This window comes from Vicugna pacos, chromosome 26 (assembly GCF_048564905.1).
Source record: "Vicugna pacos chromosome 26, VicPac4, whole genome shotgun sequence".
NCBI classification, from domain to species: Eukaryota; Metazoa; Chordata; class Mammalia; order Artiodactyla; family Camelidae; genus Vicugna; species Vicugna pacos.
Window position 1 is genome coordinate 25,480,662 of NC_133012.1, and position 22,070 is coordinate 25,502,731.

At 37.4% G+C, this 22,070-nt stretch overlaps 1 protein-coding gene and 1 long non-coding RNA gene across 8 annotated transcripts in view; one reads left to right on the forward strand and one right to left on the reverse strand.

The window, feature by feature from the left end:
- Positions 1 to 22,070, forward strand: part of GPM6A (glycoprotein M6A) — a 246,881-nt gene that overhangs the window by 153,197 nt on the left and 71,614 nt on the right. The window lies entirely within an intron of this gene.
- Positions 10,062 to 21,246, reverse strand: LOC140689403 (uncharacterized). The gene is made up of 3 exons (XR_012064319.1): positions 21,182 to 21,246; positions 19,703 to 19,728; positions 10,062 to 10,104 (listed from the first exon to the last, which is right to left on the reverse strand). It is a non-coding gene; the product is annotated as an uncharacterized lncRNA (long non-coding RNA).

Genomic DNA, 22,070 nt, shown 5'->3' on the forward strand with positions numbered 1-22,070 from the left:
CAACCGAAAGGTGTTGTAGGCCTGGAAGGGACCCACAATAGTGATTTAAAGAAAACATTGTAGAAAGACGCTGAGAATAGGAAAGAGAATGTCTAGTTGCCAGAAAGGATATGTTGAGTCCTTGAAGGAAGCCAAAGGAAGGTCACAAAGGAAGAAGTGGTCAGCAGTGCTAGACACTGAAGACCAGTCGGTTAGGGTGAAGGGTAACTTCAGTGAGTACAGTGTCCATCCAGCCTCCGAGTAGACCCTTCCTGCTGTATTTCTTTCTCACCCATCCCACATTAAGTACATTTTAAAGCTTTAAGATACATTTTAACACCTGGTATGTCACATCCTATGAGAGGGAGGTTATTTTTTCCTGTGCTGTCTGATCTTTGCTATGGTAGGGATGTGAATATGCAATTATGTGAAGAGCAAAAAATCAGAATAACAGGAGAAGTAGAAAATAAAAGAAGAGAGGGAGCTGAGTTGTGAGAGGTGCTGAAAGCCAGAGAGTGGCTGAAAAGGTTACTAAACACTTGGCAAGATGACCACAGATTCCCCCTCCCCCGTTCCTATTTAAAGAATGAAGTTCAGCTTTGCTTCTTGAACAAAAAGAAGGAAGATGTATCTTTCTCATATTTCGTATGTTTGGTCTTAACATACTTTCTGTTGAAAAAGCACAACTGTGGTGAAATTAGCGTGTGAGGCGAACATGATAACCACTACACTACGGAAACTCGATTGGTGAAATTAGTTTAAAGTTGTGGTGAAAGGAGTCTGGAATTGTGCAGGACGGACTGGAGGATGACAGACCATAGGCTGGTGATGATACAGTCCAGACCAAGGTAAAGGCTGTGCACTGGGAGGATTCAAGGCAATGATATGAGGGAAAATTGGTGACACCTGACGTCACTGGGCCGAAAGAAATACCTAGTGCATTTATCTGTTAAATCATTATCTTAATGATCATCGTCCAACGGTGTCTGGCAGATGTCTCTGTATTTTCAGTTGAAAATTTTAAATATCTGTTGGTATCCTGTGAGTTTGCTGAGCGCTGTGAGATGCCTTAGGTCACAGGCTGGGAACTTCAGGTTGATGCTCCGCTTTCTCAGATCGTCTTCTTTTTGTGTCAGCAGCTGTATAGCACCTTACCATAACTGCCTGTGGGGTTTTTCCGTCCTTCTCGCTGGACTGAGTCTGCAGGCTACACAAGGAGAGGACCATGTCCATCCTGTTCCTCATTGTGCCCTCTGCACCAGCACTGGCTTGTGGCAGGTCTTCAAGAACTGGTTGTTGAATTAATCCAAATTATGTGTGGGTTAATGATATCCAGTGCAAATTTATCTGCATGTATTTTTCAAAGCCTAAGTTAATTTCTCACATACTTCTTTCCACGGAGTTATCGTAATGATCTCTGTGAAATCTGTTGATGGTTTCTGAGTAGAATGAATCTAAGTACCGAAAAAAGAATCCCCCTTTGATTTCTGCATCAGAAAAGGTGAATTTGATAAATAGTCAGTTTGGGGACACTTTTCAGGGAATTGTGGTAGACATGAGACTAATAACTACAGCAGTAGTTAAAATTCATATAATGCACTTAACTCATTTAATTCTCCAAACGGCTGCAGGAAGTACAATGCGTAACGAACTACCCACCGAGTTAGTGGTTTAAGACAATACTGATTTTTCCTCTCTCACAGTTATGTGGCTGTCTGATTTATTCTTCTGCTCCACGTGGCATTGGCGGCAAGACACGGGGACATCTGCAGTCATCTGGGGTGTTGGTTGGGCTGGAATGTCCAAGAGGGCTCAGTTGATGTTGGCTGTTGGTAGTGCGCTCAGCTGAGACTCTGTGCCCGTACACCCAGGGGTGGCCTCTGCGTGCGGCCTGAACGTTTCACAGCCTGGCTGCTGGATTCTAAGAGGGAGCATCTTGAGAGCAAACACTCTCAGAGACCCAGGCAATAGTCACAAGGGTTCTTATGATCTAACCTCAGAAATCTGAGAGTGTCGCCTCTGCCACAGTGTACTTGTCGAGGCGAGTTACTGAAGCTCCCCCAGATTCAAGGAGAGGGGAATCAGATCCCAGCTGTCAACGAAAGAGGGAGTGAATTAAGAGTGGCCATCACTGATTGTCTACTACACGTAGGTACTGTTATTTTTCTTATTTTAGAAATGAGGAGGTGGATTCATGAGGTTAGTAACTTAGATTCATTGCTTATGAATGTAGCAGCCGGGACTCAAAACTCAGGGAATTTGCTCCCAGAGGCTCTGCTCTTAACCACAGCCTGTTACTACCTCACCTCTAGCAATATTGTCCATTCTCATAGATGATGGCGTGCACACACACACACACACACACACACTACACACACAACACACACACACACACTACACATTAGACATATTTAGAAATCACGATGATAGTGATGCTAATGGCTATAATCATGTAATACTTTGTTCTTCCGTAGTTTAGTAGAGTTCACATTGATTATTTTATTTACTCATGAAATGCATTTTTCTTCAGTAGTTTAATGTTGGCATAATTTTAAGCATTGCAAAGAGAGTCCAGAAAGTTCCAGTGTAACTTCCACCGCTTTCCCTGAATGCTCACATAACCGTGGTACATTTAGCAAAACTTAGAAATTAACATTGATTCAATACCATTGATTCTAACTAATTACATATTTTATTTGTATTTTCAAATCTTATTCACAAATCTCATTTCATGTGCTAGGATCCAATCCAGCATAGTAAGCTGCATTTAGTCCTGTTTCCTGAGTTTCCTCGAATGGGCGAATATTTCTCCATCATTCCTTGTTTTCCACGATGGTTTTGAACAGTACTGGTCGAGTATTTCAAACGATTTCCCTCACTTTATGTTTGTCTGATGTTTTCTCATGGTTGGCTTGGATGGTGGATCTTGAGGCAGAAAACCTCAGTATTCTTGGTGTGCTCGGTACCGTCATCCAGGTTGCGTCACTGCCCTTTCCATACTGGTTTTGTTAGAAATGAGATTAAGTTCATCCTGCCCTTAAGGGGCTCCGCTTAGGCTCTCCCGCTAAGAGGAGGTGCTGTCAAAACACTTGTGAACATGTCAGAACTACCCACCCCACATTCATGAATATCTCAGAGAGATCCTGTGAGTCTGTGCAAACGGGAGTGCACTCACTGAATGAATTTGAACCTCTCTAGATTGATCCTGATTTTTCTCCTCAGATTTGAACTTTTAGTCACAAAATTTATTCTTATAATTCTTTGATGTCTGTTAATGCTGTGGTATAATGTGACAAAGTGGAGGGTCATGATACATTGCAAATTATTCTTATCAACCCATGTAATTCCTAACGTATTTACCAGTTAAAATATAAAATGTATTTAAAATGTATAGTTCACAAAATTTTATCCATATCCATGTGTTTCCATGTGCCTTAATGTTTGAAATATGCATACATCTTATGTAATTATATCAAAGCATCTAATTTGGCACAGATACTGAGATTTAATAGTTTGTGCATTGTCTTAAGCCAGTCATTAAATTTTCTTCCCATGTTATCAAATTTGACCTTCTGCAGTCTTAAAGAATTTATGGATTTCAAAATTGTAGAATAGATAAACAAGATTACACTGTATAGCACAGGGAAATATACACAAAATGTTATGATAAATCACAGAGAAAAAAATGTGACAATGAGTGTGTATATGTCCATGAATGACTGAAAAATTGTGCTGAACACTGGAATTTGACACAACATTGTAAAATGATTATAAATCAATAAAAAATGTTAAAAAAAAGAATTTATGGAATATTGAAGTCAGAAAAAAATTTTAAATTTTTGATGAAAATAGAGAAACGTGTAACACTCACTATGAGTAACTCACAGTTGTTCAAGTCCTTCATCAATTCTTAAAACAAAATTACCCGGTGAAATTGACATGATAATCTAAAACAAATTCATAAAGTTTCCTGTGCAGATAAGAATGGGGTGTCAAGGCAGCCTAATTATTTAATAATTCGTGTTTATGTTTCACCTGTATTTTGTATTACCATTATAGCAAAGGGAGGAGATCAAAACACTGCTTTGTAAGGAGACAAAGTTAATTCAAAGCAATTTTCATTTTAGTAAGTAAAAAAGGGCATAAGGAAATTTAATAAACTATTTTTAACTAGGAAAATTTTGAAAATAATTTAAAATTAGTATTACATTTTTGAGTTTCATTTCATTGTTGCTGACAATTTAGGACAGTATATCTTTTTCAAAAGCACATTGCAGACATTGATACTACCAGCTATGCACTGATTTTACTCAGTGTATCCAGTACAAAATAAATGTATATTTTAGAATGATAAACACTGAGCCTTTCTTTCTGAATATACATAGTATTTTAGCCGTTCAAAGCATAGCGCCATATCTTACAAGAAGAAAGGAGAATAACATAATTATTTTTCACTACTTAATTTTGAAAATTATCTGTTAATCAACTCTGTTCCTTAAGGTATATGCAAATAGTGTAATTATACTATTAATGAATACAAATTATTAAATTGTATAATGTAATTTATACAACTCACCTATGATTTCCATAATTGCAAAGATTTTGGGATGATAAAGTGCTGTTTCTTGTTTGGCGTGTTCTTCTGCTGTTTAATCACACATAATGAATTTGTGTGGACTGGAGAGTATAAGTGCACTTAGTTGCATTATTTTGCCAAGTTATTTGGCAAAGGATCATCAAGAATACAATGGTAAACAAAGCATTATTTCCAAATACCTGCAAATATCATGTGTTTTAGTAATGGAGGGAGGCAGAAACATGAACTTGCACCTCGCAAGGCTGGAAGTGATTTTTCTGATGTCCTTTCAGTTGGGAGTTTAGGGCGTTTCCATGTAAAGGTGATTGTTTTTTGTGAACCTTTAAGGATGGTTAAGATTTTGACAAGTGGAAATGGGTGAGATGATATTCCATAAAAAGAAGCAGTCTTAAGAAAATCTCAGGGTGGGTAAGGAAACGCGTTCTGAGAAACTCAAAATGTCTTCTTTGTTGCTGCAAGGTGTATGGAAGAATGGTCTGTGAAATAAAATTGGGGCCAGATGATGGGAAGATTTTAGCCTAAACAGCTGAGACTCGAAACAGCAGAATTTGGTAATAAAAACGATGATGCTCATTAAAGCTGGCACTTCCCGAGCCTTCCTGTTCTGCAGGCCTTGCAGCAACGCAAGGAGCTCGATCCTGATTTTACGCATCAGAGTAGAGAAACGAGGTTTAGAGGTATGTCAGCACTTGCCCCTCTGCTCACGGTCATGACGTGGCCTTTGAGTCTTTGTGAGTGGGAGCCATATTGTAAAGCCATGATTTTAGAAAGAAGGATACAGAAACATATACTGGGGAGATCAGAGATTGGATGAGGAAGTGGTTGCAACTGTCTACATACCTATTTTAGAACCAAATGTTAACGGGCTGGTAAGGATGTGATGAGATTGGCTAACAGCACTGGTGGAACTTGATAGATGACCAATTTGATGTAGAGGAATCAGGAAGGGAAGGACCAAAGTCACAAGATGGTTTTGAGCTTTAATAACTAGGTGAACGACAGGTCTACCATTATAAATTAAAACGTGAGTTTAGTTTAAGGCATAGAGTTGGCCCTGGAGAGTCATCCAGGTGGCCATGTTATTACCACATGGAGAGAGTCCAAAGCATTTAGAAATGTGAAAATGGATCTCACAGGAAAGATCAAGATTCTGAGTGAAGAAATTTGAATAATCTGCCTTGAGACAATAATTAAAGGTTGGTTGGAGGATGTTAGAGATGAAGAGAAAGGGACTGAGGTAGGGACAGAATTCCGTTAATACTGATATTTAGAAGACAAAGTTGGAAAAGAAAGCGTAAAAGTGTCAGAGAATTTTACTGAAGAGTAGTTAGTGCAGTGAGGTAGGAGTTTACAGAGGAAGGTGTTTTAGGAAGCTTGACATGGTTGAGGTTGGGGATGACATATTTCAGATCCAGAAATTAAGATGTCATTAACTCTATTCAAAATGTGTCTCCTGTCCTTGCTTTGTGAATTTTTATCAGCCCCACCACAGAAGACCTGTGGATTTTCTTCCCTCCATCCCCTCTCTTCCTTTTTTTCACGGTTATCTAAAGAGATGACTTGAGTTTTTTTGATGCCTTTTGGTTTCTGATAGAAAATTGTAGGTGCTTATATGATCTAATTTTCCACTGGGAGTGCTGAATGGTGTCATTAAAACTAAATACATTAATGTGATGGTCATTTTGTTTCATTTTTTATTACTATGCCTGAGGCTTCATTTCTAGGATTTTTTTTACAACTTTGAGTCATTTCGTGTTGCCAGTGATGAACTATGTCTGTCATTTCCTGTGTCTCTGGACGTCTTGCCCTGGAACTGATTGAACATCCACCTACCAAGGTTCCTAGATCCCTCCCCCGCAGGCTCCTTCTCTTGTACATGCCTTATCACTTAACTGTCTAGTCTGAGTAGTTGGAGCTTAAGCTTTGACTTAGTCCTACCGTAGAAAGATATCTATAGCCATCCAATAAAATACACCGTTCTCATGGGTGGATGATTTAAAATTCACTAATTTGGGAGGTAGGGAGCTCACCAGGGACGGATCGTGAAATTGCTTTTCCTGCTTCTGTAAAGCTTTGTAGGAGTCAGGTATTCTAGGTATTATTCAGAAAGCATCAGCTCATTTGTGTTGAAGAAATTCACATTGTCATAAAGCTTAAGATCATTTTGAAAATCAATTTTATTTCTTATTGAGAAATACTAAATTATTCAGCAAAAACCATAAAAAGTAAAAGCAAGTAAGCACAGGCTCAGATATGCATGAGTTGAATGTGACACTGGAATATATACCTGATTATTTAATCCTCACCATACCTGCATGATAGCTGTGCACCCATTCAGCAGGTGTTTGCTGAGTGCCTACCCTGGGCCAGACACGTGGGATGGACAAGAGTGACTGAAAGCTCTGCTCTTGCACAAAGGTACTTCCTTTTGCAGAGTGAGAACCTGAAGGTCCTGCAGGTAATCTATCAGAAGTTAGAGCATGGATTAAAATACTGCTCCTTCTGACTTCTTTCCAGTAACCATACCACCACCTCTAAGTTATCGTATATGATTACAGTTTTGTTTTTCAAAATGAATGCATATATTGTCTTCTTCTAAAGTAATCATTTTTCCCATGATTTTGAACTCACAGTTTTGCTCTTATTTCCTTTTAACAATTTCACCCTCGTGTTTCCTTACTAAGAACATGCGTGGTTCTAGCCTGTCGGGTCACATAATCGCATCTCTGCCAGGCTGGTGTGTTTGTTGCCAAAGGCGGGGAAAAAAACCCCCACAGAGTTGTTCATTTTGATTCTCTTACCTAGTAAAGTCTTTTCAGATTTGTTGATTGATCTTCAGTGTTTGCTTCTAGAGGTGCGTGGAGCAGACTGCCCTTGATTGAGCCCAAGATGGTGACTTGTTCTCAAGGGCCAGAAAGCAGAGGCGCGGTGTTGAAACAGCACCTTGGGGCAAAGCCATATTCACGTTGCTCCACATGAAGCCCATCAACTAGACTAGAAGCCACCGGAATGCTCTCCAATGTCCCAAGCTCTACCATGGAATATAGGGGGCTTTTGGAAAGAATAAAGTAGATCTGCACAGAGAGACTTGGGAGCGTGTCCAGTAGACATTACTAAACCCGAACAAGGCAGGAATCATCCTCCACATGCATGACAGCTTTAAAATATTTTTATTATACAGGAGCATTTACAGAGACTTACACATCCAGTGGTTAGCAGTGATCACTTCAAGCTTGGTGAGATTAAACTGGCAATATCATGAGTGACAGCAGTGTTGCCAGGGACAAAAACCAGAATGGGCAATAGTGTGAAACCCCCTCCCATCATTTCAACAAACATTAGTGAGAACTTGATACCTTGCTGGCAACTCTTTTCTTTTTTTTTTGGCTGGAATATCATATTTTAAGACAGATTTTTACCTTAATCACTGACTAATGTTATATATAATATATAAATATATTTATATATTAGATAAATATAGCTATGAATAATACACATTTATAAATTAATGAATTTTTTCTAATCATATAATTAATGTAATAATATTTATGTTATAATTGTATGTATATTTATATTGTAATATATATGCTATTAATATATAACCATTATTGATACATTATATTAAATGATGTGTTTATTATATATAATTATGCTATATTTTATATATATGATGGATATATATATTAATAATGAGAAAAATGATTAGGTCATTATAGTCACCTATGTCATGTTAAGTGGAAAAAAATGAAAAGCTTTGAGGAGGTTGTAATAAGGAAATCTCTGTGGCTTGATTTTCACCACCTCTGTGGAGTTTTCTTTGTCATCATCTTAAATATTTCATCAGAGAAGCTCAGTTGACCTGGACTATTGGATAAATGTCCGTGACAGACACCAAACTTGAATTTTAAATATTACCTCAAATTTCCTATGATCAGTGTAATATTTACAGCCTAGATTAAATGCTTCACGTTACTTTAGGATAATCTTTCCTCCAGGAAACTTTGATCCTGTAAGAAAAGAGAACACTGGTGAGCCTGCCCTGCTGGTCCTCTGACCCTTGTGAGTAAGGGCTAGAGCAGAGTTGGGGTAGGAGGCAGGAAAAGGTAAGCAGGTGAGATGCAGATCTCGGCTCCATCCCCCATTTCAGTGAAATAAAGAGATAAATAAGTAACCACTAAAGAGAGTCCTTTACATGATCGCTGCTCTATAAACACCAAATGGATTAATTAAAGACATTCTTCTAAATGTCAGACTGTCCTTTATGAGGTAGTCCTAGCTGATGTGTAAAATGTACAAAGCAAAAATAACTACTGTGGTACCATATGAAGAACTTAAAAAAAAAGTGTTTCATTAGTTACTCTTCACAATTTCCCTACCTCAGAATAACATCTAGTTTTCTCTAAGAAAATTGAATAATTTGTATGACTTTTATCATCTCTACATTCTATTGGACCCATTATTGAATTTTAATAACATTAAAGCAAAGGCTTAAGATGTCTAGTTTAACGTATTCATTTATGCTAATTTAATATACTGTTAGAAAATTAATTATGGTTAAGATTTGCAATATTTTGATGCTTTCTAATTAAAATTTGACTTTGCTACTAATTATAAAATATAAAGTCTAACCCTGTAACTTACAAGATGAGTAGATACAGCTCACTCACTTATGGATTCTCATAGAGAAAATTTGTATTATAATTTTTTGTACTAAGTTAATAAGAAAGAGAATGTTCCCTCTCTCATGATTGCATGCTACCTAGAGAAATAACTTCATGTGGAGGGTAACTTAATAAAAAAAAATTCTTTGTACAACTTATCGAGTGTCTACTATATGATAGAGACTAAGACATGTAATTGATTAATTATGTATTCAGTGTTAGTTGAAATTGCACCCATCTGCAAGGATTCGGAAAGTCTGAGTGCTAGTTTTCTTAAAGACAATAAGTGATATCTATGATTTTCATCATCTCTTGCTATGTATTAAGCTAGTTATTAAATACGGTCTCACAGTTAGTAATTGCCAGGCCTGGAATTCAAACCGAAGCCTATTTACCTCCAAAGACTATGTTTTCATAACAATAGCCAGTTTCATATCTTGCATTTATTAATCTTCCTCCCTGCCAGTATCTTCTCCCACCCTGCATTCATAAGTGTTTGGAAAGTCTAAAATTGAAGTGGGGGTTTATACATGCTGTTATTAAAATATATAAAGTCTTTGTTTCTTTGCTTTGGGGGAAGAATCCAATTTCTCTACAGGGCTCACTCTTAGAATTTGAGCTGGGTGCGTAGGCTTGAGGACGCGTGGTTTGTAGACTTGTGTCACCGTTGGCGTCATCATACGAAGGCATGTACTCTTCTTCTCCGTTGGTTTCCAGGACCTCCACTTATTTACATGCCTACTCCTTTATTATTTATATATAAATATATATAAATTTATATATATATATATATAAATAGATTAGAGGTTTTTAAAAACCGTGGTGGGAGGTGCATACATAATACGTCGTGTGAAATTGAAAGGTCACCTGTGATAGAGAAAATAAAACGTTGTTAGAAGTGCAATATACGTTGAGACTAAGTGGCATTATTTGGGTGGGGATTCTTCCTCGCTATTCATGAAATTGATTTCCCAGGGCAGCTAACCAAGACTTAGCCTTCTTGTCATGCTTCCAAGATCAATGTTTGAATATATTAGAGACTGAATAAGTTAAAAGACGCTCAGAGATCCCTGACACACCTGACTTTCTTGGCAGCAGCTCAGGTTTTGACATCATGAATCAGCACAGTTTGCTCTTTCAGAGTCTGCGTTTCTGTTACTGCTTCCAGATTCCCTTCCTCGCATCAAGGCTGGCTAGGTCTTTGTTTGGAAGCCAAGTGGAAAGATACATTTGCTCTTACTGTCAGTTACATGAAAAAGGCACATTAACCTAATTCTCCATAGAATTTACATATAAATTGACTTCACACAGGGGGTAAGTCAGTTCAGAATGGGACACTTTCAGGATAGACACTTAGTGTAATGATTAGTATAATATTGAATTGAGCATTTATCTAAGGAAGTTTTATTAAGGCTCTTGCCATAGATCTCTTTTTGAAAAAGTCTTTCTCATCAAAATGTTATAGTTTTATTGTCCTTTTAAAAAACCTCTTGTTTCAACTTCTTGCAATTTTTGTGGTAATTCTCACACAAATTAATAGTGATGTCAGGCATGCTGTGTCCTTGGTGTTTTAGAATCTGAAGATTTCCTAAAACCAAGTGTCCATTGATTAGTGTCTCTGGACGTTTTTACTGTTTTTCTCAAGGTCTCCTCTGTAGCGCTGTAGTCCAGTGTCAGTCTACGCCGAATAAAACATAACCTCTCTCTTTGTGCTTTCATCCCAATGGGCTGATTTTCAGGTTTATAACTTAGATTTTCACTGCCTGTTGATCCAAGGTGGTAGGGAAAAACAGCTCTATTTTCATGGAGTTTTAATTGGCTTTTCTGAACACTGTAGATTGTTCTGGAGTGTATTTCACACATGACTTACTTTTTAATAATTTGTATACTTTTTTAATCATCAGAAATTTTCCCAATTTCCCTCTTTTAATTTAATTGCTTTGGATTTCACTAGTCCTTTGCATGTCCTTTAAATGAATATGCAAGCAGGGCGTTTGGGGAGCAAGCAATCTTTTATTTCCTCTGCTGTGTGAAACTCTTCCACTTAATTTTGAAATACAGGCTATTTGGTGGTGAGTAGGAGAGGACTGAAAATTACTAGCAGGCTGACGTAACATTTGGGTTATTGGAAAAATCTAGAGTTTTTTTTAATGTTTTGAATAAAAATTTAACCATCCTCTTTCCTCGCCCTTTTGGGGCTACAGCTTTGGAGAAATGCCATTATAGAAGTATGTGTTGTTTTACCTTTTAAAGTAGGAATTTTAGAAACAGAGAAATCACTTTGTCTTTTCCCACTTGTGTGTTTTAGTGGCTATGAGATGTGTGCTGTACACCTGACTGGGTATAATTCCTCAACTTTTTGAAATTTTGTGAGGTTAATATTGTGTTTGACACAGAGGTATGACTCTCAACTGCAAATATTTTGGCAATATTACTTTTAGATGGCCTCGTGGGGTTCTACACCAGCTGTAAATACTTCCAAAGGTTTTGGCCTAAGATCTAAGCTGATATGAGCGTGGCCTTCTCAGCCACGGTAGATTTTACACACTCAACATACAAAACAGACAATAAAAATGTTAGCACAGCATAAAAACACTCACGTTACATCCCGATTTTATTTTATACCCACATTGGAATATGGTTTGGTCACAGTTTGGGGATCATCAGGTTAACCTAAAAATAAAAACTATTTTGCAGACATTCTTAATTAAAACAGTGAAGAAGTGAACAAAATTCAACCTATTATTCGATATTTGGGAATATAGTTTCTTAATATCATCAGTTTTACAAATTCAGAGATAGAAAATCATTATGTTTTACATATCTTTTTTTTTCACTGATTTGTCAGTCATTCTTAAAAATGCCCTATATTAGATGGTCATGATTGTAACATGAGATTTTTTTATTTTTACTGATGGATTGTAGTTTGATGATCCAGTGTCGACACAATGTTCTTTGTTGTTCAGTTGTTACCAGGATATTATTATTATTTACGACAGTCTACATTGTAGAAAAGATTTGTGAAGTTCACCCATGACTTAAATTATTTTACCTAAAAAGCTCAGAGCCTGATTTTTCACCTTCTCTTTGGAATTTATATATTGTTGGATTTGATGCCAAAGTAAAATATTTTAGTTTTTCTTATTAAGTTAATTAGATTGGCTTTATCATTTGACAGTGTTTATGTCCCCATTTTGTGAACATATACTTCAAATACTTCAGTATTAGTATTATAGATCGGGTGGGGAGGGGAATCCAATGGCATATTATTTGAAGCATTTAGATTTTATATGAAAAAAAGAATGTTTATTAATTCTTCTATTTAATTCCCAGGGTGATTTATATCAGACACTATGCTATTAATGCAGTGGTTCATTGCTGAGCTTTTTAGGGAGGTGGGGTACAGCAGAAGAGAGAAACAAAAGGTAGACTCAGATGCAGACTTCCTCCTCACTTGTCTTCACACACACTAGCAAGATCATACTTTTGCTAAGCAAATATCTAAACTAAAAACAGTGGTATTGACAGAACTCGGTCTGCCAACGTTGCTGGTCCTTAATGGTTGATTTTGCTGATGGACTTCAAGCCGTGTTGGGCAACAGACTTGATAAAACTGGGTTTCATTATTTCGATATGTGGATTAAAGAAAAACATTTAAGGAAATTTTGTTTACTCCATTCCAGTCAATTTACGTTGAAGGATTTGTTTTTAAAGGTATTTGTGAAATGATACATCATTTTGGTTTTTGACATTTAGCATATTAAAATTTGTCCTTTCTATTTTCAAAGATAAAGGCTTTTTTCTTCGGATTTTTGATGCACTGAAATGAAAGCTCAGGCAGGCCTTTTGTCTGGAGATAACTATTGCTTTTACATTAGCCATTGCTGTGTTTCTATGGAAACTGCAGGACTCTGAGGTATAGAGGTTTCAGCCCAACAATGCACAGAGAGAGCCAATCAGAGTTTCTTTCCTTCTTCAATTCATTAACATGTAATTGTGGTGTCAGTTGTTCTATATGGAATCCAAATACAGTTCCATTAATTTTTCCCACAACTGTCATAATCCGCATGTGGCATTTTGTGTCAAATTAGTAGTACTTAGGATTAGTGTTACTATAATTTTAAAAGATAATTTGATAAATACAAAATGAGTTTTTAGCTGGAGAGTTGTCCTTTTTTGTATCGGATAAAAATATTTTCTTAAATTTGAATGTTAAAATTCTGTTTCTTTTCTAATTTGCAACCAGTCTGTGCCAAACAGGCACTCCTATTTTCTGTATTTATTGTGAAGATGCACTGTTGAGTCTGGTCATAATTTCAGTGCAAGGCTCTGAGTATATGAAAATAGAGATTTTTTGTCCACTGATCCTGAATGGCAGCGTATGCTGATCTTATTCCTTGACGTGGCATAATGGTGGTTGTGATTAATAAGCCTTGAATGTAGAAAACTGGCCTCTTGAAAACCCATTCAACTATTTTTCAATATGTAAGACAGCTGGCAAACGTTTGCTTATATGAGCTGATGGAGAATGTACAGAGAGATGCATGGAATCTCCACCGAAAGTCGAGGACCTTTGAATGAAGATATACAAACAGAAGGATATTGGTTAATTAAATAATCATATAAAGGGTTTTTAGTATGCTGATTTATTCCAGTGACCTGTTCAAGACCTCCGATAAATTATTGACCAAGGGGCTTCAGAGGAAATTCAAGATGCTCAATCTGTAAGCACATTGCTGGATGGGAATTGGACATTCCCTGCTTCCATCTGTGTTCTGAATCCTAGATAATTATGTTTTCTCCTATATGATGAACATCATTCTATTTCTCTCTCTCTTTCTTTCTTTCTCAGTCTGTAACAGTAGGAAAGGAAGATGGACTAACCCCGAGAGAATGTGGAAAGTGATACTACAGTCTGTTCTTTGTGATTTCTTTTCCCTTTATGTCTTCTTTTCTTTTCCTTTTTTCCCTCTTTCCCCCAGAGGGAGCAGATAGAAGCCAGTTAGGAAGACCCGAGGCTCAAAACTCAGCACAATTATAGGAGGGCAGGGTGGCCAGTCGAAACAGGGGCAGTTTGGATTGGCATAGGGGGAAGTCTCTTCTGCAATCTCCTTGTGGCATTTCTGGATGAAACACTGGTGACAGGAGACAAAGGAACATTTGCCACTGACACTCCGCTGTAAGCACACAGCGTTCTTTTGTCATATGGCTCCTACCTCTATGCCCCCTTGGGCTTTAGCCTTTCCTGATGCTTTTATTTCAACCAAAGCCTCCTTCAAAGTGGCTTTCTGTTTGTTATTCATCCCTCTCTTCCCGATCAAAGCCTGGCATTTACTGAGGATGAGCACAAGGCAGTGTCCTGCTTGAAGTAACTGACAAGAAGTTGTGATTGACAGGTATGCTCACCCCGTATGAAGGGGGTCGTGTCTGCAGCCCCAGGAAGGTGTGTGGAAATGTCTGTGCGTTAGAATAGCCTGTTCTTTCCACTCATGGTCGACCCGGGAAGATCAGTAAGTGTGTGCTGAACAGAAGACTAGCAGGAGAGGTGATTCCCAGGGATGCACAGGAGAACAGGACAGGAGCAAGAATCTGAAATCAGTCTGGTGGCCTCTGACATCAATAAAACCTAATTCAGATTAACAATAAGAAATGAAATTAACTTAAAATTTTAATGCAAGGAATGTAAAGTTTTCACGGAGATTTTGAGTCAGTGGATTGGTTAGATTGTGTCAAGGTAAAATCATTCCATGTATTCAGAAGAATAAGAGCAGGGATCCTCTTTGTCTCGTGCATTGTGGGACATCCAGTTCTTTGCTCCATGACTGTTGCACAATAGTAGAAAAAAACATTTTTGAATTAATGAATAAAATAATTGATGTGTACAGTCGCAAGATAATCACAGGCATTGTATTTGCTGTATTTGTATTTGCATTTGGTTTTTCTTCCTTTCTTTCTTTCTTTTTTATTATTGAAGTACCATCAGTTACAATGTGTCAACTTCTGGTGCACAGCACAGTGTCCCAGTCATGCATATACGCACATAAATTCATTTTCATATTCTTGCATTTGGTTTTTCCATGCCTTCATTCTCTTTTATGTCTTACAAAAGCTACGGTGTTTATGGAATCCATTACAGTATTTATGGAAATTCCTAAAACTAAAAGTGGAAGTATTTAAGGCACTGAAAGGCCTTAAGCAGTGAGAGCGACAAATTCAATTTGAATTTGTGAAAGATTACATATTGGTTGTGGGGTTGGGTGTGAACAGGAATAAAAAAGCAGAAGTTCAGAGACTGAAGCCATAATCTGGTGATAAAGGTTCGAAAAGATTAAATAGTTCTTAAAAACCACACATACACACAGACATACGTATGCACTACAGTGAACAAAAGGACTTTACGTATTTGTGGGAGGTAACTTACAGATATATAGATAGATAGATAAAAATCTAGATATTTTTACATTTTTTGACTTTCCTGGCCACCCATGTCATTTTTCAGAAGCAAAGGAGAGCACTTCTCAATACTGGTGACTTAGGGCTGTGCCGTGGATGAAGTCACTTCAGGAGAAATCAGGTTATTATGGGTGGTAACTTTTAGGAAGCAGCGTAGACATTCTGAACAATCCACGCAGGTGACACCTGAGCGTGTGTGGGGACTGTGGCAAGGGGACTGGTAGGGAGAGAAGCGCTGAAGATGCAGGAGCCCCCGGGGCTTGGCAGGGATGTCAAAACTCAGTCTGGAGAGACAGGACCCACACAGCAAGAATCTTGAAGGGGAAGGTTTTCCTGGCACAAATATAGCACATGTTAAATCCTGGTGGAAGAGAATGTAAGGTAATTCAGGATTACAAGAGTAGAGAGTACAAAGAAGAAAGTTTGAGAGATGAGACCAGACAGCTAAGCAAGTGCCCAATCAGAGTGGAATTTCTAAGCCATTCTAAGAAGCTTGAGGCTCATTCTGAGGCACGGAAAACCTCTTAGAAAGCATTTTAATAACGTGAGTGATGTGTTAAAGTTAGCATTTTGGAAATGTCACTCTGGCTTCAGAGAGATGAGATTAAGAGCTAAGACATTAAAGGCCGGCAAGACTGGTGGCCATGGGGCTGTGAAAAGGATCTTGGTATCTCTTTTACAAAATCCTGAAAGTCCAGATAATAGGCCAAGGTTGCTAAAATATTATAACATTTACCATCCTGTTCTCTTTTTTTTTGAATATTCCAGCAGAATGTCACTTTTAAAAATGAAGTTCAGCTGTTTTCTGAGACTGCTAATCTATTGAGACAATATAAGATTTTTCTTAACTCTTAATGTATAAATTTAAATTTTTTTCTGGACATTAATTTTGCACTGGAAAAAAAAGCTAAAAATATAGAATACAACAGAATAAAATAGTTAGCAGGCAAGTTTAGCATTTACTCTAAGTAAGGTGGTCCCTGGCCTGGCCTTCTTGAGTCCAGTGGAAAAGTATGAAATAGGATAAGGTAAGTGGTGGACCTTCAGGTGCTGTCCTGGCCCTTCGTATATCTAACAGTGTAAAAGTTGGCCAGCACGCACCCTGGGCTCCCCAGGTCTGGCTGAGACTGCACTCTGGGCAGTTTGAATCACCGAGCCTGGAATGAATCTCGGGAGGCACAGAGAGGCGCTGGGGGGACGTTTCCATTCATCTGTCACCATGAACTTATCTTTGTCCTTCATACATCCATTTGCTGGCTGGCATCATCATTCTCTGTCAGCTTCAGACTCAGGCTGGCCTTATGTTTAATTTGAGTAAACATTCCAAGAAATATTTTTGGGCAGTATCTCATTTAAATCTATAAAGTAAGGAAAATTATACCCATATTTTAGGTGAGGCTTTTCTTTCTAGATGATGTGGTTTATCCAAATTCACCTCATTACTCTTTTAAACACTTTCCTTGGAAAGTCAAATTTTAAACCTAAGATTTTTAAAAATATGTTAACACATAATCCCAGTTAGTAAACTGCATTTCAATTAATATTCTATTATTTAGGAATAGAGTGAATATTTCTAAAAGCTACTGCTCAAATAGCACCTTACTTTCTTCTTTGGCATTACGCATAAATGTCTACATTTACCTCTAAATATTTCTGTTCAAGATGGTAAATGAAGCCCACACATTTAAACTCAACTTTTGTAATCAGTGTAAAGTACAGTATATTTATTGTATAATAAAAATTAAAAATCTAAAAAAAAGTTAAAAAAGATTGAATCTATAAATAATGAGTTCATACTGTATAGCACAGGGAACTATATTCAATATCTTGTAACTTATGGTGAAAAAGAATATGCAAATGAATATATGTATGTTCACGTATGACTGAAGCAGTATGCTGTATACCAGAAACTGACACAACATTGTAAACTGACTATACTTCAATAAAATATATATACACACAAAAAAATTAAAAATCTACATCCACAAACTGTTTTTATTAGATCACATATTGAGTTTGTGGGCAATGGATCATTTTCTTCCTTTTTAGTTTGCCTTCACTGTATCTTAATCTTTTTTAAGTTTAGTCACTGTACAGAACTAAATTTTTTTCTTTCCTATTTGCTCTGGCAACTCCTAACTCTCCAAGAAATGTACTAGTCACTTGAATCACCCCAACAGGCTGCCTCTTTTTCATGTATTTTCAATATGCAGCGTCTAAGCCATCTCCAGACTTTATATGTTCTTCCAGGGGAAGGAATCTCGAAGGCACAATCTGTTTAATCAGTGACACAAAACTGACATGATACTTCCTTTCTAGAACATTTTGTACCTTTTTATACAATATTCACAGTCTAAAAATAGAGTCTTTTCTAAAAAACCACTTTTAAGCATTTCATGTTGTTTTCTTATCTTAATCAGGTGAAAGCTTTTTCTTAGAATTATGCTTGTCAAGTTGAGCACCATCGTGTTGTAATCAAGTAGTAATTCAAAATCAGATGATAATTGAAGTAGAAACTCTTTCACTTTCTAGATAAACATGAGGCACACTGTTGCTATTAATGGAAGTTCCTTTTTAGTTGTATTTTTTCCTAGGTTGGAGATTTGAATATAAAAGTACTATCCACTTTGGAAGATGCCGAACTAAATGCTATAACTCTTAAGCTCCTGGAAAATGTGATCTCTCCTTGAGTCTCCCAAGCAGACCCCCCGGTTTTCCTACCTCTGTGATAGATGGCACCTCAGATATCACCTACGAGTTGATATTTCTCCTAGTGGGAGAAGCCTGGAGGCCTTGGAATGTTCTAGAGTGAACGAGTCCTTCAGTTATCCTCACCACACATCTGAGTTCTTGGTGCCAAGTCTGTGTCTGGTGAACGCATGTCTCAGCAGACTCCAACTTTCCAGCTAGTCCATGGAGTGAACAAAACAGAGAATTACAGAAATCCTCAAATGCGTTATTCAGTGGCTGAAGCCATAACTACAGCCCCATATTTGATTTGATGGCACACAATATGCAAAATCTCCTATAAAAAAGAAATTAACAAATGTGAAAAGTATTTTCTCTGGGAAAATCTATTTTCTAAAAGGTGTTTGTTTTCTGGTAAGACCAGACGGTATATTGGTCAGGAGTCTTTTGAGGTTTAAATGGCATAGCGGTCCAGTCAGGGGTTTCTGGTTTGGGCAAAGGTTTGCTGCACGTGGTGCAAGCACATTTTCTCTGGCTAGAGTACAAGTAGTTTTCATGTATAGAGAAGTCCTCTTCCTGTCCCCCACAGGAGTGTCACCTCGACACGACATATGTGGCTCTTGGCTGCCAAAAAGGGGGCAGATTTTGAATCTTGGCTTTCAAAAAGCTGTTCCATCTGTGGCTCTTGATTATTTCCATAAATTCTCTAACTTCTTTTAGAAGAAAGGTATGTGTCTTCAGGAGACTTGACGTGCCTGCTGAATATTTAAACAGTCCTGATAGATTTTACTTCCAGAAGCTGCGTTAGACTCATTCATTATCAAAAGAAAGAAAAAAGAATGGCAGCCCTCACCTCTGACTGCATGGTCCCTCCATGCCCTGAAGGGTGATGCCCTGAAAAGCGATGGCAAAAAGCCAGCTGGTTCGGTTCATTAACTGCAGAGAAAGGTTATGACTAGCGGGGGAAGCTCAGAGGTGAAGAGTTGAGTGGACACACGGACACTCTAACGCCCCACTGGAAATCGTAATGTCAAGTCCAGAACTGCACCAGTGGTGGGTGTATTCGTTGAACTTCTGTCTATTCAACTTAAAAATCGATACATTAAAGACAGTCAAGTGCAACTGAGTGAGGAGAAAAGAGAAGAAAAATGAAGCTAATGACCAAAACTCAACTGATTAGCGTAGATTGAAATTGCTTTCATCGAAATCACTCCTGTAATTTGAATTGACATCCCTTCAGATTGTTTTTTCCTCCAGATAGAGGCTTGTTTCACTGAGCACTTTTTCTAACAAAGTTTGACCTGCTGCTCTACAGAATCCTTACCTTGGCAAGTATTTTATTGTCTTCATCTGTAAAATTCAAAAGGTGAAATGAAGTTAATGAAAACACTATCCCAAATTTCTGACATTTAGAAACATCTTAATTAAACGACCTACTTTAGAGACCAAAGAATAAGATGTACTTCATTGATCTGTAATGGTTTTACTTAAAAGAGGGATTTTTTTCTTACTATAAAAAGCCCCAGTAAATTTACAGTCTACCATGAGAATGGGAGATTAAACAAATAAACAGCCAAATAAATGGATAATAATAAGCTACATTAAGTGCTAAGAAAAAAATTAAGTTCATTTCAAAGGAAAAGCACTGGGGCACCTGGAGTGTGACTAGGGGGGTTGACAGGTGGTTTGGAGAACATGACATTTGAGTAGAGGCTGAAAGATGACAAGGAAGTTGTTTAGGTGAAGAGTGATTCGGTGACAGCAGGAGAATTAGAACAGAATTTGAGGAAGTTCTAGAACAGTGTGGTGCAGGGAGGATGCTGACAAAAGCCCAGGGTCGATGGGGCATAACAAGGAAGGGGGCTGTTGGAAGAATTTGTGGAGCAAGTCAGAATTGGCGTGATAGAGACTGAGGGTGTACTGAGGGTTGGGATTTTATTTTAGGGATAACAGAAAGTTTCCAAAGGGTTTAAGGCAGGGAGTGGTATAATTTATTTACATTCTTAAGAGAGTCCCTTCAGTCTTTTTGGTGGAGAATAAATTTGAGATGGTCAAGGCAAGAGGGCACAGCCCAGATAACAGGTGATGGTGACTCAGTCTAGTTGATGGCAGTGGAAATAAGAGTGGAGGAGCGCAAGCCCTTTGCACATCAAATACTCAGGATTTGGAGGTGGAATTTACAGTGAAAATGAAAGAGAAGAGTGTGTGAAGGATGGCTACCGGGCTTTGGGCTTGAGTCACTAGATGAATGGAATTGACATTTCATAGAAATGGAGAAGGCTAAAGAAAACGTAATGCAGTGTTGGAGATAATTCAGACATCTGAAGTCCGAGATGTATACAAGATACCCTGTTGATACGACAAGTAATTTCTTGGCTATCAATCCAGGGATTTCATTATATCCTTGAAATTCAGTGAGTTTCTTCCCTGAAGGTACCCATGTTATCTTTGCTATGTGAAGGATGAGCTTTTTAATAGAAAAAGAATTTTTTCCTCTTTAGAGAAAAGAAAATTCCCCAAATTTTATATTCTTGTTTTCTCAATTTGTATTTAAGAAACATATCCCATGGCATTTATATATTCTGTAAAAGCAAGCAAAATTAGTAGCAAAAAATACTTTTGGCTGCTAAAATAGTAGCCAAAAGCCTGTAGACTGTTGAATGGACAAAAGAAATATGATATATATACACAGTGGAGTAATATGCAGCTGTGAAAAGGAATGGAGTACTGACATGCTCCACCTTGGATGCATCTTGAAAAAATTATGCTAAGTGAAAGAAGCCAGACCCAAAATGATACATACTGTATGTTTTGTTTATATGAAATGTTCAGATGAGTGAATCCATAGAGACAGAAGGCAGATGTGTCATTGCCTGGTGCTGGGCGTAAGGAGGAAGTGAACTATTGCTTAATCAGTATGAGGGTTCCTTTAGGGACAATGGAAATGTTCTGGAACCAGATGGTGGTGATGATTGTGCAGAACATTATGAATATACTAAATACACAGAATTGTCTACTTTAAAATATCTACAGTGGTGACTTTTATGTTTATGCATTTTACTGCAACCATAAAGAGGTCAAATAAATCATTTATTGACTAAACAGCATTTCCCAAATTATGTTCCACATGGCTGCTTGAAAAGCACTGGGGAATTCTAATATCACTAACTACAGAACTTCACGTGGGCACTGTTTCTATTTTGTTTAAAATCAACAGTAGCTTAGGATTTTCAAAATTAAAAAAATTTCTATTGGAGAAGAATTTATTTTCTTTGGTTATGTAGAAGACTGTTTAGGAAAAAAACTGCCTGTTTTCTGATCATAGAAGATCTATTTCTATAAGAAGTCAATATTATTACTTAAAGTTATCATTGAGACCTGGAGAATGGTCGGCTTCACACGGTTAAGTGAAGAGTTTGTAATTAAATAGTCTGGGGTTATTCTACATCATTGCTTTTTATTCCCTAGATAAACCATGTTTAACAAGGCCACACTGCAAATGTTAAGAATTTGACACGTCATTAAGTGGAAAGTGAAATTAAGTTTCATTGGTCATTAGTAAGTCATGCTGTATTTAAAACCTAAAAATTTTAATATTAATCAAAATAATGTGGTTATTAAAAATAACATACCATTAAAAGAAAAAATACTTGACAGTAACAGGAAGGAAACTGATTTCATACGAGTTGATT